Source organism: Phyllostomus hastatus, unplaced genomic scaffold (genome assembly GCF_019186645.2).
Source record: "Phyllostomus hastatus isolate PE091 unplaced genomic scaffold, TTU_PhHast_1.1 phas_contig_38, whole genome shotgun sequence".
Classification (NCBI taxonomy): Eukaryota; Metazoa; Chordata; class Mammalia; order Chiroptera; family Phyllostomidae; genus Phyllostomus; species Phyllostomus hastatus.
In genome coordinates this window covers 14,622,991-14,632,674 of record NW_025333869.1, presented here as the reverse complement: position 1 = coordinate 14,632,674, position 9,684 = coordinate 14,622,991, and the positions used below count along the sequence as shown (strand labels likewise).

Genomic DNA, 9,684 nt, shown 5'->3' with positions numbered 1-9,684 from the left:
AGGGAAGGATGCAGTGTGAGATTTGAAATAAAAATAAAATAAAATAATATAAAATATAAACAAAAAGAATAGAACAAAAATATAGAACAATAGTGAATTAGAATACAATAGAAGAAAAAGAAAAAGATGTTAAAACGCTATATGAGAGAAAAAGTAATGCAAATACTGAAGAAGATCAAGGTGGAATGCATCTCTGCAGAGTTCAATGTTTGCCTTCTGTTTTCTCCTGGATCTCCCTCTGCCTTTTTGTCAGCTCAAGGTCCACGAGTGGGTTGTCCTGCTTCTGGCAGCACTGCATGTACCACCTTCAGCTGCTTCTAGAGGGGGCTTCTATTGCAATCAGGAAGGTGAGACCTCTAGGTATCCCATGGAAGATGCTGTTCAGTCTTCTGTGAAAAGTATGAATGTGTTTCTCTGCCCCTGTGCCTCCTGTCTTGGTCTGTCCCAGCTCATTTCCAATAATGTATAGTTTCTAATGAACTAGCTGTCCACAGGGAGGAGCTAGCTCTTTCCTGCTTGGTGCTGATGGCAGTTTTGTGTAAGAGCAGAGGCTGGGCAGGGCCCTTATGATCCTTTGCTGCATTGATTTCTGGTCTCCCTGCTCTGCTGGCCTCAGTGGAATAGGGATCTAGGAACCAGTGTATTTTGTTTATTTTGTGTATTCACTGAGAAATGTTCAAAATGTGCCCTTTGGGAATTTTTCTTCCTTTCTTTCTCCTGTGGATACACACCCTGTAGGGGGTTCTTGAATCTGTCCTGACTGTTCTGTAGAACTTCCCCATTGGATGTGATGTTTGTTATCCTGCAGAAGGTGGGGGCTGGGTATATCCTTCCCTTCCCAGTTGTTTTAACTCTGCTGGGAAGGGGTTCTTCCTGGCTGTAAGTACTCTCAGGCACTCAACTCTTCCCCATCTATTTCCCAGCCCATTTCCCTCAAAATAGATATGGTCCCAAACTGTTTTGCATAGCCCCTGGCTTGCTATTTGTGCTGAGCTTGGCCCAGAAATCCCTCTGCTGCACAACTTTCCCGTCTTCCTGCCCAGCTGTAGTGAGTGGAAACAAACTGTGTTTTCAATTTTTCCCCTTTGCTGGCAGAGCAGTAACACCAGCATCTCTGACGAGTATGCTTCAGCTGCCCTTTTAACACGTCTCTCTGTGGCAACCCTACTGCAGTATAGAGTACCAAATCACTGTCTAGTTCTCTGCGCATCCCACCTCTCCAAAAAGCCACAAGTCTTTCATGATTATGGCTGGCTGCAGCATGCCTCTGCCCAACCCAGTCGTAGCCCCTGATCATTTTGGGAGACAGAGTCCCTCTCTCTCTCTGGCACTTTCCAAGTTGGTGTTTGGCACTGCAACTATGGATGTGCTGCTTATTGTGGATATGAAGCCTTGATCTCCCTGACTTTGTATATCCTCCCACATCACTCCTGACCAGGATCTGGGGGAGTTCCCTGTGTGGGACTGGCGCCCCCACCCAGGGAAGGGAGGGAACCACAAAGCTGCAATTTCTGACTAGTTGCTGCATGTGCCATGCATGGGATATTTCCCCTTCAACTTGCATACTCTCCTTACTGCCTGTTGCAAAGTGTCTTCTGTACTCTTAGGCTTCAAAACATCATTTATCAGCTAAGATTCAATTGATTATTCATGTTATTTGTCAGAAGATCAGCCAAGAATCCAAGTTAGAGGAAAGAGCAAGAGGACTCAGCTTCTACTTACTCAGCCACCATCTTCTCTCCCCTAAGATGTGTCTTTACAAAGATGGTCAGTGAGCTGACAGAGAGGCTTGATGAACACAGTCTCTTTCCAGAGACTGGAGATGAGATAGCTGTAGGTCTTAGAAATGACTTCAAAGACAGCCTTGGTGAAGTTGCCCAGTGGGGCAGTGTAGCCCTTGCCTGAGGTATAGCAGTCATCTATATTGGCCATCATCAGCAGGTTTAGGGTACAGGGGCTAAGACAAATGCCAGTGCCCCTGGGGGCAGGGAATGAGTACACCAGCACAGAGCCACAGTGCCCAGTCACCTTGCAAGGAAGGGATGATGTGGGGCTTGCTGTACTTGTTTCCCCAGTAGCCTCACTGCACAAGGACAATAAAGAGCATAGCCAGGATGATGGCCAGGAGATGGCAGTGACTACTTCCTTTGAGTACTTAACACCCAGATCAACATGTTCATTGTAAGCCCCAATGGCAACAAATGCCTTCAACTGGGTCCTCTGGACGGCATGTGTCTGCTTTTGCATGGGAATAATCTTCAAAACCTCATCCTTGACGGATAATACCAAGAAAGAGTAAATCATCTCAGATTCCTTCATGGGCAGGGAGAAAATATAGATCTCCTCTAAGGATTTGATTTTATGTCTTTGACTAGGCAGCCCAGCTTGGTGATGGGAATCCACTCCTTACCCTTGGCCTTGACCCCATTAGCTCTACAGCCTTGTCCCTGTCCCTGCCCCTGGCTATGGCCATGGCCTCATCTACAAATGCCACTGCTAAATACTCCACAGAAGCTGCCATGGCCTCCTATTCCAGGGCCCCTGGGGCCTCCAGACCCTCCCACAGAACCTGCCATATTCACTATTTGGTATTTCCTAGGAAAAGAAGTTCATCTTCCATTTCTTAAGACATTATATATTTTTCTTTCTTTCATTTGTCCTTTCCAGTTTTGTCTTAATTTCTAATATAATTTATTTATTCGTATTGAGTTCAGTAACCTTATTTCTGACTTTTGCTAATTATCCATGTTTTCCCTTCATGTCCTAAATTACTTTAATGTCTTCTAGCTCATTTTAATATAGTCAATGATAGTTTCTATTTGTTTTGTGGGCTTATCTTTATAGCTTGCTCCCATAGTCTGTAAAGAATTTAATCTGTTCCTGATTCTCATTTTTGTTTCATTAGGCTTTTGATTGAAATTTAACTTCACACTTTTTATTCCTCCAAATATGTTTTTCTGTTATTATTATCTTTATTATTTGATGAGATAAATAAACAACTTGATTTATAGTGATTTGAGGCTTTTCTAGGTGTTTTTATGTGAAAATAATCTTTCTGATCTTTTAGATGTGGCAATGCTCAATTTTAACTCAGCTCCTAGAAGTGAGGAACACATACAAAGGGATTCTGGAGTTTACTATGAGAATGATCTGGGACTGGGCTGCTGCAGTTCTTTTTTAGCACTTCTGCACCTGGCCCCTAGCCCTTGCTCATTTTGCAGGGAGTAAACCCCTCCCCCATTTTGGCTGCTGTTCTCAAGTTGTTTTACAGAAAACATCTGTTGGCTCTTTGAGGTGACTTCCCAGTTCCAAAGGATGTCACCCTCACTGCTTCTTTTGTCTTCTTCCCACATAGCCAGTGGTACAATGCCTGTCTTGTGGCTATTGGTGTATTTTGCAGTTCATAGAGATATCTTGAAACCTAGTTTTGTTGTATATGTGTAAATGTTGTTCATGTATTTTTGGTTTCCTTAAGTAGTTGTCCATTTTTATACAGGAATTTGGAGATTAACAAATCTTGCAAGAGTCTGATGACATTTGAAGAATGTAGTCTTTTACAAACCATTGTAATAAGTGAGTAGCTTAGGTTTATTAAGTAGCCTTTTAGTATCTATATGGGAGCCACATTTGGCCAAATTTACCCCATTTGTTGATTTTTTTTGCTATCACTAGCAACAATAGCAAGTAGTGAGTTTTAATAAAGAAGAAATATCATTAACTATTGTATGAAATTTATGAATACCATTTTTTTAATTGGGAGCAAAGGGGGTTTTTAGCAATATGAGAAAATTCAAACTGTATAAAAAATCATGACCTGTCTCACCAAGGTATAGGTTAGAAAAAAATGGAGGTTGCAAAATACTAGTCACTCAAGAAAAAATAAAAAGGACATTTTAACTTAACCAACTATGAGCAGTTTTTCATTTTTAAACAGCGAATGGGAATGGGAACACATTTATACACTTCAGACTTGAATAATTGCCCTCTACTGAAGGGCCAGCTTTCCCCACTACTATACAGCTAGGTTAATAAACACCTGTTGTTATACTTTTAATTTTCCAATAATCATGCATTTTAAATATGTTGAAATCAAAGAGCCTTTATCCTGGCAGCACTTTTCCGATATGCTTGACAAGACTAAGCCCAGAACAAAACTTTCAGGAAGCACTAACTAAATGCTTGCTGATGGATTGACTTAATGATATCATGCATTGTGTGGTTGTGCCCTATTATTTTATACCTTTAATTTCCATTCAAGACCAAAGTCCATTAGACATTTTATAGATACAGAACTTCAGGTTCAGAGAAGACCCAGGATTTGTTCAAGTTTCCTGGTTCCATGTCTTTTGCTAATTCTACTATTCTATAGTTTCTGAATGGATGACTATTTTAGGGAGATTTTAGAATTCATCTCCCTTTACTCTGGCTTACAGAAACTGTGCTTTTTGTGTAGGCATCATTTCTATAAATGCCTTTATCTCTGCTTTTATTTCCCATATGCTATTTTGGCATGTTTAATGATTCTCTCTCTAATAAGGATTCCTTCTAAGAAACATATTCAAGGATTTTCACTTTGCAGTTAATGTACTATAGAAAGCTACTGATGAATGATTGCTTGACATGTGCTAACTACTCTGCTAAATTCATTCACAGAAAGTTTTATTTGATAGCCACACCAACTCTTACTTTTTTATGGACTAACAACTTCTTATTTTATAGGTTAAAGAAGTTAAATTATTTTCAAATGCCACAAAATTAATTAGAGAACCAGAATTCAAAACCATATTTGTGTTCCAATTAATGTGGCTTCAAAGACAAAACAAAACAAAACAAAACAAAAAAACCCAGTAATTTACTGCCTGTGTTAGAATGCAATGTATGAAATATACCACACTCCATATTTCCCCAAAGTCTTCTTATTAGAATATTTCTGTTTTGGTTTGTTCTTTTTATTATTTGTGCTGACATATTTTTACCAAATAGCTTTTTTAAAGCACCAACATCTTTATACTACCATAGATACTTTTGTCATCATATCAGCTAAATAGAAGGTTTAAAAGTACTAAGTAGTCAAATGTTTGGCTTTAAAATAGAAGCTCCTTTCCCCTGAAAATAAGTTAAAACCCTTATTTCATAAACAGTACTCTTTAAGAATATAAGTGGTACATATTTATATGCTAGCCAGCTCTGAAACATTACTGTTTTGGTATTCTGAGAATCAAAGAACAAATTGTTCATGGAGAAATTTTACAGAACACTGCTTTGTATTTCATGGGGTAGAACAGAATGTGAGTATTTGACTGAGTCCACCGAGTTTGAGGGGAAGGTCCATCTGAATGTAAAAAGCAAGAGCCAAGTAGTTCAGGAAGGGATTGAGGGGAATATGATCTGTAGGTTAGGGAGTACAAAGGGATAATTTTGTTAGCTACAATGGTTCCTCAGTATATCAGTGTTTTCTCATGTGATGTGTATAGAAAGATATATACTGTAATATTAAACATTGGCCAATATAGTATGGAGGACAAAAAATGTTCTCTCTTTCTCTCTCTCTGTGTACATGTATATGTATACATATATGTATATATATGTATATATATGTATATATGTACATATATGTATATATGTATATATACATATACATATATGCATATATATACACACACATTTATACACACATATATGTGTATATATACACATATATATGCATTTTAAACAAAATATTTAATTAATTGATGACCAATTACTTCACCATTCATAAATGCCCTTTAAAAGGGTGATGAGGGAACTACTGTATTTTTAGGACTATAAAATATACCGGACCATAAGATGCACCTAGGTTTTAGAGGAGGAAAATAAAAAAAAATTTGAAGCAAAAAAATGTGGTAAAATGTTTAATAACCTGTGACCTTACTCCACCCCTCCCACGGTAGGCCAGGTAAGCTACATTTGAAATATAAGATGCACCCCCATTTTCCTCCCAAATTTGGGTAGGGAGTGTGTCTTATAGTCTGAAAAATACAGCATGTTAAAGAGATTCCAGATTTTGTCTGCCAGAGTTGAAAAATAAAGGCAGATATTGCAATGGAGTAGCAAAGGGTTTTTTCCCTTGGACCACACAATAGAAACCATCAGTGCCATCCTGCATTGTAGATGAATGGAATGGTGAAGGGCCAGTGTCTAGCTGTGAAGCTGCACATAGAAGAGTACAATTGTGAAGATGGATATGAAAACAGCTCATTTGAAAAGGCAACTAAAATCTTACTTTCCTTTTTAGTTTTCTCAATGACACATGACTGAATAGCTGCAATGTGGTCAGGCAGAGGTCAAGAGAACCGAAATATTTATTGCTGTTCTTTGGAGAGGGCAAGTACTATATGTGTATGTTTCATCTAGAAGATTAAGGGTAAATTAAACTCCTTGTCTCTTTATAGCATTTTTTTATTTGAACAGCTTTAGTTAAAGAGAGTTTAATTTGATTGAATTTGATTAATTTAAGTTGACTCATTATTGCTTATGAAAAATTATAAGTAAGAGTTATTGCTGAACTTTAAGATTCTAACTGCAATTCAGCCTAATCCAGGACCATAAGAATCAATGTGAGTTTTTACTGATGGGCACTTAGGTTGCTTCCAGCACTTGGCTATTGTAAATTGTGCTGCTATGAACATTGGGGTACATAAGTTCTTTTGGACTGGTGTTTCAGGGCTCTTAGGGTATAATCCCAGCAGTGAAATTGTTGGGTCAAAAGGTAGTTCTATTTTTAGTTTTCTGAGGAAATTCCATTCTGTTTTCCATAGTGGCTGCACCACTCTGCATTCCCATCAACAGTGCCCTAGGGTTCTCTTTTCTTAGCATCCTCTCCAACATGTTTGTTGATTTGTTTATGATGGCCATTCTGACCATGGATGGAACTGGAGAGCATTATGCTAAGTGAAATGAGCCACACTGTCAGGGAAAAATACCATATGATCTCACCTTTAACTGGAACATAATCAACAAAGGAAAAAAGGAAGCAAAATATAACCAGAGACATTGAAATTAAGACCAATCTAATAATAGCCAGAGGGGAGGAGGAGGGGACAGTGGGGGGAAGGGTTTTCAAGAACTACTGTAAAGGACACATTGACAAAACCAAGGGGGAGGGTGGAAGCAAGGGAGGGAGGTGGGTTGGCTGGGGTGGGGTGAAGTGATGAGGGGAAAATTCAGACAACTGTAATTGAACAACAATAAAGTAATATTTTTTTAAAAGTATCAGCACAAAAAAAAAGAATCAATGTGAGTTTTAAGAAAGGAGAGCATACTTTGAAATCGATGGGCCATTGGGAGGAAAGGATGTTTCGAGGGCTGAATTTATCAACAGTAAGCTCTGACAAGGATTCTGGTGACATTACATAGAGATTACTTAACATTGATAAGCAGATGTTGGAAACAAAGCAGCAGCAAATTAGAAGTGTATGTAAGAATCTGAAGTTTGTAGAAAGTAATATGATGATCCTAGAAGTTATGTGGATTTAGGAGGACCTCACAGGAGGAGTGAGATTGAAGAAGATATTAAACATTCTTTGTGAACCAAAGTCCTTCATATGGGACTGTCTTTGTTGATTATTCATCCAGAACCAAATCAAAATACAAACATTTTATAAATATAAGTTTATGGTAGATAGACCTCTTCACTGAAGGTATGCATAGATACTCAAGTATTGGAGTTGGGAAGTGATGATATATATTAGGTTTGTGGGGTTAGTAGGTAGCAGTTCTGAAGGTCTCCCCATAATGTTCAAGGGAAGCAAAAAGTTCCTAAATTACTTGGTTCCATATGCTCTCTAAGGTAAATTAACAGTTACCCACAAAATATGCTCTATTAACTCACATTCTGAATACATGTAATTCATCTTAGAGCATAAAACTTGAGCTATAAATGAAAAAAAGCCCAGAAAACACAATTGCTGGAGGTAATTAGAGAGCTTTATAGGGAACTGAGGATCACTGGTGAAAAATGTTAACATTAATGACGTGTTTGAGATGGAGGCTTAGATCTTATTGACCTGCTGTACTCTGCCCTCATTCAGTTCTTCAACAAATATTTAGTATAGAAAAATTTTGGAGTAAATACTGTGTGAAAGGCTAGGGTACAATAATGGAAAAAAGACACAATAATTACTCTCAGGGATTCACACTCTACTGAGGAATATGAACACATAGACTCAGATAAGTATGTTGCTTTACCCTTGGGAAATTATAGGGTTCTATGAAAGCACATTGAAGAGTTCTTACTAGGTGCTCTGGGAAATAAAAAGGATGGAGGAAGGAAATACCAAGAGAAGTGGACTGGTGACATTGCATAGAGATAAATGGCATCAATGTAAATAGTTACTACTCTAGAATGCTGGCATGAACCTCAAACAGTCAATGTGAAGAAAGGAGTAGTACAAAACAAGGGCAAAGTAGATGAAGATGCTAAACTACTCAAGTTATTTCAGGTGTGTGATATGTGTCACTCTGGTTGAGAGAGCAGGAGAGAAAAGGCATCGTACGGAAGAGCTTTTCTAAAAGCATGGAATTTATAGGACAATTCTATGAAGAGATTGAAAATACAAGAGAATGTATTTGCCACACAACAGTTAAAAGTAATGGCACAAACAGTTGGGTGAAGGAGAGAAGTACCAAGCATGATGAAGCTGAGATAATCAAAGATTATTTGAACTGTGATACTTTTGGCTAGGATCAGTAAACAAGAATAACGACAATCTGATAATTTGCAGGTTATCTAGTTATGAAATTTCTAAACCCATTACCTCCTGCTCACTGTTGGATTGTGGGCATTTTCACCTCTTTGGAAGAAGTCACCCATGCTCTGAGTACATTGTCATTCTAGTGGTAGGCCAGTGTGTTATAAACCTTACAAGCTGCTGGTAAGTTGCACAAACTCAGAGTTTTTCTTAACATTTCTTCTGACACTTGGCACTTGGACTCCTGATTAACTTATTCTTGAGAGTCCCTCTCACTAGATAAAAATGAGAGCAATATGAAAGAAAATTGCATGGAAGAGTTAAAATAATTTACTTTGAAATAAGCCAACTGTTCTAAACTGATTTTTCACTCATTCCTCTATTACATTTTGGAAATATATTTCAGGCTTGACTTTTATATCATTTTTTAAAAAATTTCTCCCACATTTCTCTATCCCTGCCCCCTGAATTTGAAAAACATTTCTTGAGCATCTGCTACATAAAAGACATGGTGTTAAGCATTGCAGATGTAACTATGAATCAGCTACAATTTCTGCCATTGGAGATCCTGCTGTCTGGTGGAAAAGAGGTAAAAAATGAATTTAATATAGTATAAATGTAACTGTTCATTAATTCTATAAGAACACATATTTATCCACCCATCCACCCCCAGGAACTCAACACACATTTATAAAATTCCATCTATGTGCCAGCTACTGGTTAGACACTCAGAGTGAACAGGACAAATACAGACCCATTCTTAAAGAAGCTGAGATTCTAACTAATTAGGATCTTCTCTAGTGGCTGAGGTTGTACCTTGGGCAGTCAAAATAGTAGAGGTGACATACTAACTGCTTTAGAAGGACAGGAAGCATTGTGTTGGGTGGATTTGACAAACATACTCAACATGGGTAATTCATGGAATGTTCAAGGATAGACAGTGAACAGAAAAAAT

General features: G+C 38.1%; 1 pseudogene; it reads right to left on the bottom strand.

Annotated features, from left to right (window-relative positions):
- Window positions 1-1,743: 1,743 nt before the first annotated feature.
- Window positions 1,744-8,851, bottom strand: LOC123821150 (annotated as a pseudogene).
- Between the last annotated feature and the right edge of the window lie 833 nt (window positions 8,852-9,684).